A 17,074-nucleotide genomic window follows, 5' to 3' on the forward strand; every position below is an offset into this window, starting at 1 on the left:
TAATACTCCTAAAAATACGTGTGATACCTCATTAGATTCGTCATAATGCCTAGAAAAATGCATTCGAAGCGTGTAGTAGCACACACAAAATATCAAAAGTTATAAGCAAAAAAAGGGGGAAAAAGTAGAGATCTTTAATTTCCCCAATATCTCAAAAAGTATTCATATTACGGTGCGAGATGGGTGGGGGGTGCTCGACCAAATGTCATAGAGAGCCCCAAGACAAAACAAACTGCATTTAAAATTTTTCAAAATGGCCGACTTTTTTTTTAATTTTTTTCAAGTTGGTCCGAGCGCGCTGAGATTTGACATGCGGCGAGCTTGGGTGCCCAAGATTACCATGTGAAAAAAAATTTTTGGAAAAATCCAAAATGGCGGCGGACACGGGCCAAATTCAAATTTCCAAGTAGGTTAGGCGAGCCCGAAGGGCGAGCTTCAGGCTGGGAGGCCGAAGACCGACCCCGCGGAGGGCCGTCAGGCCCGGAGCTTTATCTTGAATGTCCAAGCATGCTCCACCCCCAATAATTTCGGGCGAGGCCGAAGGCCGAGCTGCGGGAATGACGAACAAAGCAAAATCCTATACAAAAAGTGTGTTAAGCGAGCCCGAAGGGCGAGCTTCAGGCAGGGAGGCCAAAGGCCGACCCCAGTGGATGGCCGAAGGCCCGGAGCCTCCACCCCGACTCCCAAAACGCGAGGCCGAAAGCCGAGCTGCGTGAATGCAGTTCCTCCAAACGTCCTACAAAGTCAACTTTCTTGATAAGCGGAGCCGGCGGGCCGAAGGCCCGACAGCGAAGCGTCAAGGCTCGCGAAGGCCGAAGGCCGAGCTCCGCGTTGGGCCGAAGGCCCGAAGCGTCACACGTGAGGAGGAAGTTGGAGCTGAAACACGACCCAATAGGAAAAGTTACGATTTCCCAAGCACGCGAGGCCGAAGGCCGAGCTGCGGGAATGAAGTTCTCGCATGCGGATCTTTTCTTTCTATCAAAAGTACAACTTTATTTATTTCTCCCTTTGGAAAACAAACTACTACACAACAATAACAACAGCAGGAATGGACTGCTACCAACAATGTGGGTTAGGTTAGGTTAGAACTGCGACCCTCACAGGAACAGACTGCTACCAGAAAAGTGGGTTAGGTTAGGTTACAAATGCGACCCTCACAGAAACGGACTGCTACCAGAAAAGTGGGTTAGGTTAGGTTAGGTTAGAACCGCGACCCTCACAGAAACGGACTGCTACCAGAAAAGTGGGTTAGGTTAGGTTAGAACTGCGACCCTCACATAACCAAGCAAGCGCAGCGTAGGACGTCCACCCACAAGATGGACAGACGACCTTGTTAAGGCCGTCGGAAGCAGGGGCGTATTTACCATAGGGCCAAGGGGGCCATGGCCCGGGGCGGCAGGCCGCAGGGGGGCGGCGAAGCCGCCCCCTTGCGGCTTTTTCTGGGCGCCTTTTATAATCAAACTTAGCTATATTTTTTATTATATTTTAATTGACATTTAAATTAATAAACAAACGAACGCTTCAAACCCCACCAATTGCTAAAAATATCTACCAACAAGTACCTAAATTAAGCAACATTTTCGTTCAAGAAGTATTAGTACGGCGCAGTGCCGGATTTACCACTAGGCTGAGTAGGCTGAAGCCTATGGCGGCAGATTTTAGGGGGCGGCAAATTTGGGTCAAAAAAATATTTTATTAGCTGTTCAGATAGGGTCGACCAGAATTTTGTCGCTCCCTATTTATTTGTAAAATTTAAATAACAAGCCTTGTCGATTTTGCCGACCTCTGTCATGTCAAGACCCTTTATATTGAGACAGACAGACGGCCGGACGGACAACAAAGTAATCTTATATGGGTTCCGTTTTTTTCCTTTTAAAGTACGAAACCCTAAAAATTTACCTACTATTTTCTCGAAAAAATTTCGCGCTCGCTACGCTCGCGTTTTCACTTACGTACCTAACATTATTTGTGACCCATCTGACTATATATGTACATACGGGCGGTTCTTGTGTCTTCGTGGTATTGAATCTCACTAAAGTGTTCCGATCCCATGCCGAAACTCAGTACAGATAGAGTGCTCTCGATATCAGGTACAAATACAATACTTTTCATGACTTTCCAGCACCACAGAATGAGGGATAATGGTACGGCCTGTGTAATACGCATCCCTACTACTGTCATCTGCATAGCAATGATTATCATTGATATGCAACAATGACAGCACAGAACCTAGTGCAACGCCAGCGGTAATGTCCACATTATCGGAGCAGCTTCCGTCTACTATACGGCTCATGTGCGTCTACCGGAAAAAAAGCTAGCGATCCATTTGTATAACATAGTCCCTCGAGCAGACTCGATGCCAGACCCGACTGAACTCCTTAGCTATATCCAGCCTGACTGCCATGTCTCACCTTGATTCTCAATGGCCAAAACCCAGCAGTACCCACCGGTCACCGATCAGATCAGGCAAATATAACGAGGTCGCATCGTCATTGAGTGACAAAAACGGCCCATATAAAATAAATCTGTATCTAGAATAGTGACATTAGTGACGTCACCTTTCTGCACTCAAAAGAATAAAAAATTATCTACGTTCCACTATCAGCGGAGAGCGCCTGAATAACTTAGCTCTTCTTAATATAGAAGCTGAGCTGACAAACGTTTTAAATTACGACAGCGTTATTGATGATTTTGTCAACCAATTTGTACATAGGAAAACAATGTAAATGCCTATGTGAGTAAATGGTAAATGTTTAGTTTTTTTTTATTTCACACCCCAAAGGTACATGTTGCAGGTTTTTTTTTTCTTAAATAAAATACTTTATCATCACTGATGAAGGGGGGCGGCAAATCAAAATGGCCCGGGGCGCCAAATTTGTAAATACGCCTCTGGTCGGAAGACGCTGGATGCGGGTCGCTTCCGACCGGAATGGAGGTCCAAGGGGAAGGCCTATGTTCAGCAGTGGACGTCTTATGGCTGAGATGATGATGATGAGTCAGTTACAACTTAATTAAAAAATATATATATAATGTACTTAATAAAATGTAGGTACCATCGGTGCGCGAGTTTGACTCGCACTTAATTGAATTATTTTCTTGAAAACATTGTTTCGTTAAAATTGTGTGATCATTAAAGTAGGTATAAAGTCGATAGGTATTGTAAACAATAATTTATTAAGTTAGGCAACAAAAGTATTGGAAATTGTGATAATGAGACCCACCAAAAACATTTTCATGTAAAATGTTGCCAAGACGAAACCATAAGGCTTGCACTGACAAAAAGTTATCAGAAATATACTTTGAAACTGTTTTTTTTAAGTACTACTGATCAGTAACAAGTAACAACGTTTTAATTTCACGGCAGCGTTATTGAGTTAAAGGAATCTGTAAAGTAAAATTATTGATTAAGGTTAATATTCTTTATAAATAGAACCCTTAATTGACCGTCTCCTTTAAAATTGTTACTTTCCTTTAGGTACTTTAACTCGAACACGCTGCCATGAAATTAAAACGTTCTTTACTGATCAATAATAAGTACACATGTCTATATACAAATAATAATTCTACATGAAATGATCAGAAATACGTAATGCAAAAAATACATACGTACATATACAATAAAAACTCTAAAACGTGACCATTTTCCGGTCTAGTTAAAATACTGCCATCATAAGATCATTATACTGTGACCCGTCTGCTATGTTTACCGTGCGCGGCGCGCGCTCACGATCTCGGCGAGCGGGTCGCGGGACGCGCGGGCGGGGCTTCACGGTTTGCCGCGCACCTCACCCCCTCAGATTCGTTGATGAGTCGAATCATATCGCCTTAAGTCTTATTCGAGTTTTGACTGATGCCAGAATGATGGAAAATGGACACGGTTACTGTCCGACTCTACACGATCAGTCCAGACTGACAAAATTACGACACAGTCGCCGTTTGGACACAGAGGGGCTACCGCCAAAACCGAAATTCGTCAATTGCGGGGATCTTTCTCTTTTACTCTCATTAAGACGTAATTAGAGTGACAGAGAAAAATGCCCGCATTTGACGAACTTCGATTTTCGCGGTTATAGCCCAGAACGCAACACAGTCATTTAGTCTTATCTAATATGGTGAATTGGTGACTGACGCGAGAATGACATAAACAGGTTACACGATCAGTCTCCTAGCAGTTTTCTGTCATTCAAAATGGACTGACGAATATTATCTAAAATATTAATTTTTCATCAGTCCAGTCCAGACCATCAGTCCGAGTGTTACACAATAATTCTCTCGTCATTCTGACCAGAATGATGGACTGAACTGACACCAGAATTAGCGTGTAACCGATGTCTTAGCGTGTAACCGATGTCTTAAAGTTGACATTTTATTGAGAAATGGTTGACACATTTTTGCTAAACAGTATCATTAGGGTTCCGTACCCGAAGGGTAAAAACGGGACCCTGTTACTAAGACTTCGCTGTCCGTCTGTCTGTCTGTCCGTCTGTCAGTCACCAGGCTGTATCTCATGAACCGTGATAGCTAGGCAGTTGAAATTTTCACTGATGATGTATTTCTGTTGCCGCTATAACAAGAAATACTAAAAACAGAATAAAATAAATATTTAAGTGGGGCTCCCATACAACAAACCTGTTTTTTTTTGCGTAATGGTACGGAATCCTTCGTGCGCGAGTACGACACGCACTTGGTCGGTTTTTTTAAAGAGGACCTTTCTTATGTCAGCGGTGGTCAAAAACCGTTGGTTCAAAAATCGTTCTCGAATAAAAATGCAAAAATATGACTAAAAGTCTTTATCGTACACATTCAAGAGGTTAAACCTTAACTGTATCTGCTTCTCTTCGCTGTCTGTACATTAACAAACATTAAACCTAAAAAAACTTGTAAAAGTCCCTTTTTATCTATCCCATTTTCAAAGGAACCATTCAATATTGTTTAATAGTTTTTGCCAGTTTTAGTAAGTACATATTTGCTTTGATAATGATATTGATAACGCACGTGAACGAGCGGTTTGCTTTTGTACTTACCTCATACTTACCTATTTAAAAATTGCGAATAAACTTTAGTGCTTATCATTTGCGTATGTTATGTTATTCTCCTGCCATACCAAATTTCATCTAAACGGAAGAAATACCTAGATAGAGTTAGACCAAGAAAAGTCTGCAACAATTTTGATAGAACACTCAGTGCAAGTGTTATTTTAAACTTCAAACTTCTATGAAATTATGACGTAGAATAACACTTGCACTGCTTACCTATGCTATAAAAATCGTTGCAGACTTTTCATGGTCTAACTCTAAAATCTAGAATCCTAGATTGAGTTAGCTATCTTAGTGTATAATGAGAATGAGACCACCCTCTGACTTTACAAGCGCTCTGAATCGTGGGATGATGGAAAATACTTAGTTTGTTTTGTTTACAACCTTTTCAACACATGCTCGTAAAGGGGCCCACTGATTAACAGTCCGCCGAACGGTATCGGCCTGTCAGTTAGAACAAAATTTTGACAGTTCCGAACAACTGACAGGCCGGTACCGTCCGGCGGACTGTTAATTAATCAGTGGGCCACTTAACGTGGATGTTATTGAACCGCTTTTGAGGCTAATAAAATAATCCTAGATACATATTAAACACGCGTGCTTTTTCATTATATGTATTACATTACGATTTTCTTTTAATATTGGCGTACATTCCGAATACTAGAGGATGGCCTAAAATACGCTGTTTTTTTACTATGGTTGATATTGTTGATAATTTTCATTGTATCATAGCTAAAGAAGAATATTTTTAAGACTATACGTTTTATTTAGTCAACTAAAATTTCTTATTTATAATGTAGTAGGTATGTAGTTGATATCAATTATATTCTGTTAAAATTATAGCCGCATCATCAGTATTTTGTATTTCTCTGAAGATCCCCACGAAACAGGCTGAGCCTAATTTTTTGAATTTAATTTGAATTTACCCAGCAGATAATTGGAATTTGTTTTAATTAAATAACTGTAAGGGAGAAGTTGAAGTGGGAGTTAGAAGGGGTAGACCTCGGCGGACTTTCTCTGAACAGATCGGGGAAATCCTCAAGAAAGGCCAGGTTAGGGTGCTCTTATAAGAGCACCCTAAACCGGCGAGCGTGTATGAGGAATGTTATGAAAGTGAAGGAAGTGAAAGAGTATGTCAGGGTCGTAGGAAGTGGGAGTCCATGGTCTCTGCCTACCCCTCCGGGAAATAGGCGTGATTATATGTATATGTATGTATGTAAATAACTGTAGTTTAAAGCAAGATAACAATATGATATGATATATCTTATGAGATATCTTTACGTACACCTTATAAAACAAAGTCCCCCGCCGCCGCGTCTGTCTGTGTGTTTGTATGTTTGTTCGCGATAAACTCAAAACCTTCATGCGGTTTTCACCTATCGATAGAGTGATTCTTGAGGAAGGTTTGTGTATAATTTATTAAGCCCTTGCTACACGGTCGCCGACAAGCCTTCTAACCGTCTGACCTTGGTCTGTCCTTGGTCAGTTTTGGTCAAATTTTGTTGGAAACAACTCTAGCTGTCTACACGGTCCGGGACGGACAAAGGCCACGCGTTCTGGGGGCTTGTCGCTAGTAGATGATATAAAAGGCCTACCGAAACCTAAATACTCGTAATGTATGTAAATAGTCACGTGACCCATCGTCCCATCTGTCATCCCGGTATGTTTTTACATTTTGTTTCGCGTTTAGTCTATGTGCGAATGTCATCTTGGCTAGGCCCCAGCAATTTAAGGTGACACGGGTGAGTTATTAGCACTTCGTGGCTCACATCTCTGTTACGCTCAATACTCATTCCAAATTAAGATTAAATTATTTCACTTTCAATCTTCAAAATCGCAGCAAAAATTGTACTGTCGCACAAATAGGTAACTATTATTTGACTACAAAGTGCATTGACCAAAAGTCACCAACAAATTTGAAGGGAGGGCCGAAGCAATTCCCTCATGCCATTGCCATGAATCAGCCAGTATAACTAAGATATATAAATCCGTAACAATTGCAAGTAATCAAAGGGCTATTTATACTGGTAAGGTATGGGCTATGGAAACAACGTGCCAGGTGTTACGTGAGAAACTCCCCTAAGGAGGGAGATTTGCGAATAATGATTTGTAACTATACGTTTTATAACTGTAAGATTTTAATGAGTGTTGTGACGTTTTTGAATTGAGATATGGAGAGCCCTTTTGCGTTCCCACGGCGTTGATAAAGAATAGCGTAGGTCGCAAAAGTTGACAAAGAGGGTTGTTCTCTTTAAAATATTAGGTCCTTACCTATGAAATTGGCGTTTTTGTTCATAGATATAAGTCTGATCCTAGTTTTTTTTTTTTACAAAAGTACATACACAATTACAATAAAACTACAGTGCACTCAATAAACAACGATTTTACATACAATTAATTGTTATTTTTTATTGTTAAGTGTTCAGAATTAAGCCTTGAAAATAGGTCTTTTCATGTGCTGTCGGTTCGAGTATTAAAATTACTTATATTTTTCTAATGGTACCAATTTTCAAGAAATGGAGATATTGAAAACATACCTTAAAGGTGTCAAAAATTACTGGAAAAATTTTGTTTGGTTTGAATTAGCCATCAAAAAAATATCCGCAAAATTAATTGTATGGAAATTCGTGTTTCGTTGAAATTCTCCGAACAAAACGCCAATTTCATAGGTAATGACCTAATAATAGGTACAATAAGGGTCTATGTGCCTCACGGTAACAACCACTCTTGTGAGGAAAGTAAAAGTAGTTCCGATTTTCCTCTCTGGAGAAACATTATATGTCCCTTGGTTTAATTTTCTGATCTTTAAGAGTCCCTAGCAAGCTCGGCGGAATTTCACCTTCCCATACAAACGGAGTTTCGTTGTCATTTTAAAACTACGTATTAGATTGTACTTAATGAAACTTTGCACATTCGCTACGTGCACGACTGTCACGGAACCTAGCATCCGCAAATCTAGGGGAAAACGTCAATTCACTACACTACACCTTATAATACACTGCACCACTCAACCTATTGCAGCTTATCAATATGGATCTTCCAATTTAATTGAGTATCAAGTGTGAAACCTAAAAAGCGACACTCATCACACATGGGCATAGGGAAGCTTTTCACCAAAGAATATAATACTCACTAGGAGCTTTTCACACACAGTGGCATTATATTGAGACTTCGACATGAAAATAACATATAACCTGTTATGACGCTATCCTTCGTTAGTTCCAATTTTCACTACCGCATGTGCTGCGATCGCTTTACTTACCCCCACCATGCACTTCGCACGTAGCCAATAAATACAATGACGTAAAAATAAACGAAATAGAGCAAAAACAAGTTTTGTATTATAAACTTAAAGCCTGACAACAGTTTATTTGACCCTCGCCATTTTGCGGACTTTCAATGGTACTAATTTCTTTACTGGCAACAAGTACTCTTTGACAACGAACGTTGGATGTCATCGAATGACACGGATGTAAACAAATAGAAAATATCTACGAATATATTCAAATATAAACGGTTTTATGACAAAAATGCCAAAAAAATATTCCAAAATGCCAAAAAATGTTTAGTGAATGCAATCAAATACTTACAGCTTAAAAAAGACGAAGGATTACATAGCATTCCAATAAACAATGTTTTAAATTTTTTGTTGACATGACCGGTATTGACGTTTTATAGTGCGGTTGTATTGAACTGGTTATCGTATCGTATAGAAAGTAACTCAAGAAAATTGGAGCAATTGCTGTGACCATGTTAAAAGAATTGAAGACGATTATAGGAATAAAGGTCCTATAATCGAATTGGAGACTGAACGTTTTATAATCGAGGTTGGTGGTCCTGAAAGCGACACAACATCTGATGAAAATCAGACTTCGTCAGTGTCAGAAAACGAAGAATATTAAATATTTCATATTTAGAATCAGATTTTGACGAATAGGTAAATTGAAAGAACCGAATTTTCTGTAAGCTATGTTTCTGACATTATACGAATATCAACATGAAGCCAATGCCCACTACCCCAACTATATATTATTATGACGTACGCACATTATTGCCATACGTAAGCTGTTTGCAGCGACTAGGGAATGCAAATCGGTTATTTTTGGTTAAATAAACTGTTGTCAGGCTTTAGAGTCTGGCTACTGAAATATTACACAAATGTTTGGCGGGAAATTCAAAAAATCTTGGGCTGGTCACACTTTGTGTAGTAGGAAATATAGTTTTGATACTAGAAAATATTTTTGATTTTCTGTGCACACGTAAGGTACCTAAGGTTATAAGTTAAATATACGTTGACGTGCACTTAAAGTCAGCTCACATAATTTCTACAACTATGTAAAGTACAGTCAACGATAAACACACATGTTAACACTTTCTCACCATATACCATTGTAACAAGGCGAAAAATGAAATGTAGTGTAAATAAGTCTATAATACCGTAATATTAATCCATCACCAAAAAATACATAAGTACTATGCCAAATTTGCTAAATGCTAAGTATCAAAATATTTATAGAGCACCAACCTCCTAATTTGTTTACATTTGTTTAGGAGTTGTAAACATTGCAGTTTTTCGTTATACAACGCTACACGTCGACTTCGCACATTGTCGTAATTATTTACGAGCTTAAATAATAGTTTGCGAACCACACTCAGTATAGACATTATTAATATAATTTAAAATAAACCCCTTATAAACCGCAAACAATTTGAATTAATGACATAAATTGACAACTGAATTTTAGCTTTTTTTTAAATCATAGACAATTGGTGATACAACAACGAAATATCTGTCAACCATTTTTGGTTAGCCAGACTCTAATATCGCTGTATTTTTAGGGTTCCGTACCTCAAAAGGAAAAAACGGAACCCTTATAAGATCACTCGTGCGTCTGTCTGTCTGTCTGTCTGTCCGTCTGTCACAGCCTATTTTCTCCGAAACTACTGAAACAATTAAGATGAAATTTGGTACACATATGTAAGTTTGTGACCCAAAGATGGACATGTAACCTAAACAAATGAATTTTAAACATGAGGGCCGCTTTTGGGGGGTAAATGAGAAAATTAAAAAATAAAGTTTTTCAGTCTATATCGTGTTACATATCAAATGAAAGAACTCAATGTAAAAATCTCAATTTTTTTTTTATAATTTTAGAATAAACATTAATTTTTTATTTTCTTTATTGGAGAAACAACAGAAGTAAGTACATAATAGTTAATGCTAAGTTATACAGTTCAAAAGATGTGCACCTACCTCCTAAAACGCTCTCACTTAGAACTATACATAATATTGTATAGGTAAAGGTATGCTACGGTAAACTTAACTAAGCTAACGCACACTAGCGACAAGATGCAATGAAACCAGCTAAATACACAAAGAAATTAAGTTGTCTCAGCTAAAATATCAAGAATTTGTTTTTGGAATCGTGCTCTGTTTGTGTTGAAAATGTCCACGGCCGTGAATAATTTATTGTAAGTATTGCAAAGGCGGCGCAAAGGTGCGCGGATCCCAGCGTTAGATGAACAAGTTGGGACGGCGAACAAGGCATTAGAGCGGGCGGTACTGTGTGAGGGGACCCTAAAGCAAATGTTGTCAAGCAGCTCTGAGCAGTCGTACCTGTCATGGCAGATGTTGTGGAGAACCATCATATCAGAACACATGCGCCTTGAGGCGAGGGAGGGTAGCTTATAATGTTTTAATAAATTACAATAGGACATACGTTTGCCAGTTACGCGTCTATGTGTAGCCCGCAAAGAAGAGTTTAGAAGTAATTCAAGAAAATAGGCAAAAAATTACCATCCTCCTCCCCCCCTTTATCTCCGAAACTACTGGGTTTAAAATATTGAAAAAAATACCTATAGATGACAGGAAAACCTATGAGAAATATGTAGTTATATATACGGACTAATTACTTAGTTTTTGATCCGACCCCTACGGGTTTTTTAAAGGTAATTCACTCGCGTTTCACATATAAAAAATACATTGTTAAAAATTGAGTAATGTACGGAACCCTTGGAACGCGAGTCCTACTCGCACTTGACCGGTTTTTTTAACTATGGTACCTATCTGAAGCTACATAAACTAGATATACCTTATCCTATTGAAAGTACATACAAAGTTTCAGAGTAATCTAGCTAGTCGTTTTAAAACATCGAAGCACTTTTAAAATGACATCGTAAACTACGGTTGTAGAATCGACCTTCCTGCGGACTTTTAATAAAACATTTAAAACAAATGTCATGACTGTTGTAAAATAATTTAATTTAAGTATCTTTATTAGACAACAGCCAATTAGTTATTATGATGTAGGCTGTAGAATGTAGGTGGGACCTGTTTATATCGATGACTCTTGAGTAGTTATTTTAGGCCCTCAGACTTGGACGGTATCTATAAAAGAACTAGCGACGCAGCGGCCGTGTGTGTGAATATTACATGAACCATTTGGAGCCACTTTTAACCCCTGCGTAACTCGTAATCTATTAAGCATAAACATATGAAATTTGGTTCATTTAATAAGACCCTTACGGCTAACTAGTAGAGATGCAACGGATAGTTGTTTGGCCGGATACCGCGGATACCGGATATCCGGCCTACACCTCGGCCGAATATCCGGTATCCGGCCGCCAGATATTCGGCCGGAACTATACACCTACATTTTGGTATTTCAGGTGCACATTGTGCAGGCTTTGATATTTAATTTATTTTTAATTTGACCTGTGTCCTAGTGAACATTCGCGCGGTCTTATTTCTAAGTTCGAAGTTCGAAATGAGTGCGCGTCCAATTCAGTGAAATGTTTAAATTGTTTTATAATAATAAACGAGTACGATTATGACCGTGACTGTTTCTTAAATCCAATTTTGTTTACTCCGAAATCAAGCAATGTTACTATGCGGTATTCGGCCGGATAGTAGGTCACTATCCGGTATCCGGCCGGATATTAAAATAAAGGCCGGATAGTCCGGATACCGGATAGTAACCGAATATCCAGTGCATCTCTACTAACTAGAACCTCAAATTTCATAGCTCAACCGGTTGTTCAGATACAAACATATAAAATACGGGATTTTTCTTACTAACTCACGTACGCACCGCACCTGCCAAACGCAAAACAACTGTCTAAAAATTTAATTTAGCGCGGAGCAAGTACCAGGGCCTCATGAGTTACGATACGAGAAGGTGTTGTTGACCAACCGTTGGGCGCGTACCAGTATGAAGGTATCGCGGCTGCTCGCGTATCTTAGCTGTATACTTTTGGTTTGTTTACCTATATGATTCTACTAGTTTAAAGTATTATTTTTGTTAACTCGTAGAAAAAGTATTTTATACAATAGTGATATAATCAAGCTTTTCAATCTCGTACCTTACTTAGGCAACTCAGCAAGCTTCGTTGCCTAAACATGGAAACTAAAAAGCTCTCTATTGCAGTGTTGGCCGAAATGTTAATGCAATTAACCATTATTGGCAATTAACCATTATAAATTGAACCGTTAACTGTAACCGTCCGTTAAGGTTTACGGTTCAATTTATAATGGTGAATAAACACTGAACGCGAGTCACTCACGTTTTTTTTAAGTCAATATTTATCGACTTGGTTCGTATAAGTACTTATAACGAGGAGGAGTCGAGTTTATTTTGTTATCAAAAAACTCTTCGTAAAACCTATGAAATTTCTTCAAATTGTACCTAAACATAGCTATTTAATATATATAGTCTGAACAGCAAATAAAATATATTATAACCCAAATTTGCCGCCCCCTAAAATCTGCCGCCCTAGGCTTCAGCCTACTCAGCCTAGTGGTAAACCCGGCACTGGAAAACCCACAGTGCCGTCATTCATTTATAGATTTAATTTAATTTTAATAAATAAATAAATTATCTCAAACAGTGAAAAAAAACGGGTTGCACTACGGGAGTGCCGACAGAAGTGAAAACTCAATGACTAGTCCAAAATGTCTGCAGCACTATGTATAATTGACCCATCCTCCTTTCTATTGAAAAACATTAGTTCCGAAATTGCTGGTCAGTGAGCTTGTTTAAAATTCGAAATTCAAATTTGTAGCGGTTATTGTTTAAAATTCGAATAGAAATTGTAAAGTTACCTTGCAGACCTCGCATCTAAATATATTTGGTCATGATATTTTGAGTTTTATTCCTCAATACTAGAGTTCACTTTTATTAGCGATTTCATCAAGATGTAGCTTTATTGAATTATATTTAAGTGATATAAAAGTTAGAATGTAACTGTGAGGTCCTCGTATTTCAACCCGTACAAGATTAGAACCTTTTTCATGTAATGTCATTGAGTTTTTCATTATTGATTTAAATGCCATCTAAATGAGTGGCCAACTAAACGTTACGGTCACGTGATGGCCTTACGCTGTCTCGAGTTTATCATTTTTTCCCCACCTCAAAAAGTGCCCAGCGCCGCTAAAGAAGTTTTCACTTCAAAAATATATAAACTAAAGACCTGTGAATAAAACTAAATTAAAACTGAGAAACCTACATAAATCTAAAATCGTACACGAAATATCGCGAAATTGTTAACATTGGAAATTTATGGTTACCGCGCCGCGTATTACGAGTTTTATCATAATATCTGGAAGACCGAGCTTTGGTCGGAAATCAGATAGAAACTCAAAAATGTGCGTTTTCCCAGAGGTAAGACCTAGTTAGATCGATTTTTCGCCCCGAAAACCCCCACATAGCAAATTTTATCGAAATCGTAAGAGCCGTTTCCGAGATCCCCGAAATATATATCCTATACCTTTAACGGGCAATTCTTGTATATTTATTTATTTATATGTATATATGTCGGCGGCCGATCGTAAGATCAGGCATATCGTGAAATTCCTAGGCATATCGTGAAACGTGAAAATCTTTTACTCGTTCCCTGAGTCGACGGAGCCCCGCTACGCGGGCCTCCTATTTCTGGGCAGTTTGCCCTTCGGGCATCTAAAGCAACCTAACGAACTTATCCTACCTATATATTGGTTTGATGTGACTATCGTCAAAACATTACACAGGAACATTCCGATCTGCCTGATCGTACGATCGATCGGCCTACGACATATATATTTCGCGGAGCTCCGAAACCGCTCTAACGATTTCTATGAAATTTGCTATATGATTTCGGGGGCGAAAAATCGATCTAGCTAGGTCTTATCTCTGAGAAAACGCGCATTTTTAAGTTTTTATATGTTTTCCAAGCATAGCTGGGTCTCCCAGATATTATAAATAAACAAGAATTGATCGTATACAAAGATAAAGATTATACTGTGTTTGTAAGTAAGTAGTATTTATTTTATCTAGTGTTTTTAATATTATTCAAATGGCATCACACTCCAGGTGTGCTCGTACGAATATGGGACTGTTGAGATACTCGAGATGGGGTGATTATTGCTTATTCTGGCGCCCCCTGTGACGTCACATGCACTCACCTTACAATAATGATCTCAGTTGGTCTCAATGTACCGTAATTTATCAGGTTTTTTATACAATTTTGGCAAGCGATTTGCCTGATAGTAAGCGATGGCCATAGTCTAAGGACATTAATACTGCCCTCTTAAGCTAAAAAGCCGTATTTGCATTCAGTTTTCATACAAATTGACTGCAAATACGGCTTTTTAGCTTAGGAGGGCAGAATAGGTGTTTACTATTCTGGGGTCCGACGGTCGCTTGGTATTAAAATGTCTAAAAAAGCTAAACTTCGTATAGGGTAGTTTTACAGCAGTTATGAACTCAGTTACGGAAATACAACAAACACATCGCACCAATATTTAAGAACGGTGAGTACAGTCCGACAAGAAATTGAAGAACATTTTTAAGGGCGCCACTTCCTCCGTAACTGTCACATTTTTTTAATTTTTTAGTTCAATTTTATTTAATTCTACTATTTTATGTCGCCCTACAGAGAGGCAGATAACGAAATTTTGACTATCGTTTTTTGTGGTAAGTAGGTAGGTATAGGCCCTCAGATCCTATCAATGATTATAAACCAATATGTATGACCTAAAAACACACCATACGTTACTTTCTACTTTAACTATGAAATAAATCATTTGATGTTTCATAAAAAGGTGCTGATTTGTCTTATTACAAAATGTCTAAAAAGCAACTAAAAAGCTTATACTTGCCAAATTTCTGTTAAAAGACATATATCTAAGGTCAATGTGGCTAATTACGTCATAGGGACTATTGCGTCCTTTAGCGTTTTTGACGTGATAACGTCTTATATAAATCGATGAACACCGGTAGCATGCACGAAAAAATGTCACTTTGTGGACAGATCTCCTTGGTAACGTTACGTAATGTAATGGTAATAGTAATGTTTTCTTATGACGTTATCACGCAAAATTATCGTCCGTAAACCGACTTTACAGACAACCATATTTTTTTCTCAAACAACGAACAACATTGATAATTTCGTCGACAAAGCAGCTATTGCTTTTAGTTTCAGCAATCTTCTAAGCATAGGTATGTTTTTTTCCTACGATTGAAAATCAAAGAAATATACGCTCGTAGACGGAATAGTCCCTATGACGGAATTAGCCACATTGACTTATCTAAATTTATTCAATACCTACTCTATATAGACATTAATTTAGCTGTTATTTTCGTGCAAAATAAGTGCATTATAATAGTTTTAAGTTCTAAGATAATTGACAAATATCTAAATAAAGAATATCAAATCTAGATGTCAATGAATCTGCTTTGGCTATATTTGAAGCTTACCTAAGACCTGTATTCCGTCTCATACCAGCTCCCTCGCAAGAGGGGGACAGGTGTGGCTGCGCCCTTACCAACACCCGCCATTCCCACGCTAGCACCTGGCCTTAAATTTAATGAAATATCTGCGAAAATGGACCTTAGGGACTAGAGTATGTCTCAAAAATTTGCACAAATATAATAATATCTACAATTTAATGGGCACACGAAATTCCAATTTGGGGCAAAAATGAATATAATTTAGTTAAAGGAAGAGTTGAGTTTTCGTCACTCAGAAGAAGATTTTTAGGACACATGGAGACATTGCACATATTGTATTTTTTTTAACATGGGGTATTTTTAATACTTGATAGGTATTTTAAATTTTTAGTTTTAGTTATTTTAATTGTAGTTAATTTTAGTTTTATATTCCTGTTTATGTCTTTTAGTCATTTATATTAATAAATGCACTTATGACATATTGTATTGTTGTCTACAGAATATCCTTATTCTGATTTAACTATATCTATTCACCAAATTTCATCGATATCTGACGAAAAAAACGACAAATAAATAAATCTCCACCCTAATTACAAAAGTTATCTATATCAAATATAGTAACGGGTCACCCACGTTTTAAATCACCCTCACGTGAGTGACCCTCATTAATTAGGTATTTATTTAAACTTTATTTTTACAAAATTAATAGTACTTAGATTGTACAACAAAGGCATAAAGCGATCCATTTCGAAAGGGCTCGCGGTCGGGTCCGAGTTTCGGGTACCCGTTGCCGGGGCCCCGTTCTCGTGCTACACGAAACCGGATTTGTGGCCCGTTCGGAACGGGTAATTAGGACCCGTGTAATTAAGATCCGAGTACCGGTATTACCCGTGTATCCGGATCCACGGATACACGGGTCCGGCCCGTTCTCGACGTATAGTGACGATCGGACGCGTTCTTTATAAGAGCAAAGAATGAAAAGTTTATAACGAACAATAATACATTACCAATAACAAGCAACACAAAAAAAAACAGAACAACAACAACTAGATCCGGAGCCGAACGCAAATCCGGATCAAAACGCACTACACGGACACGGATTTGGACGGGTGCGTGTAATTCGGAGGCTTAGCTTAGCACCGCCGGGGCTAAGAACACGGATGCACGGGTTCGCGTGTAGCACGGATATCGGGAGCTCTATCCGAGGCAATTTTTGGTCCGAGCACAGTCTAGGATAAAAATGGAGATTTATGCCTGAGTTATACACTCTGATTTTCACTTCGATTGTGAGTAAAATATACATACAAGAATATCCAATATTGTAGGTTATTT

The sequence above is a fragment of the Cydia splendana genome, chromosome Z, assembly GCF_910591565.1.
Source record: "Cydia splendana chromosome Z, ilCydSple1.2, whole genome shotgun sequence".
Taxonomy (NCBI): Eukaryota; Metazoa; Arthropoda; class Insecta; order Lepidoptera; family Tortricidae; genus Cydia; species Cydia splendana.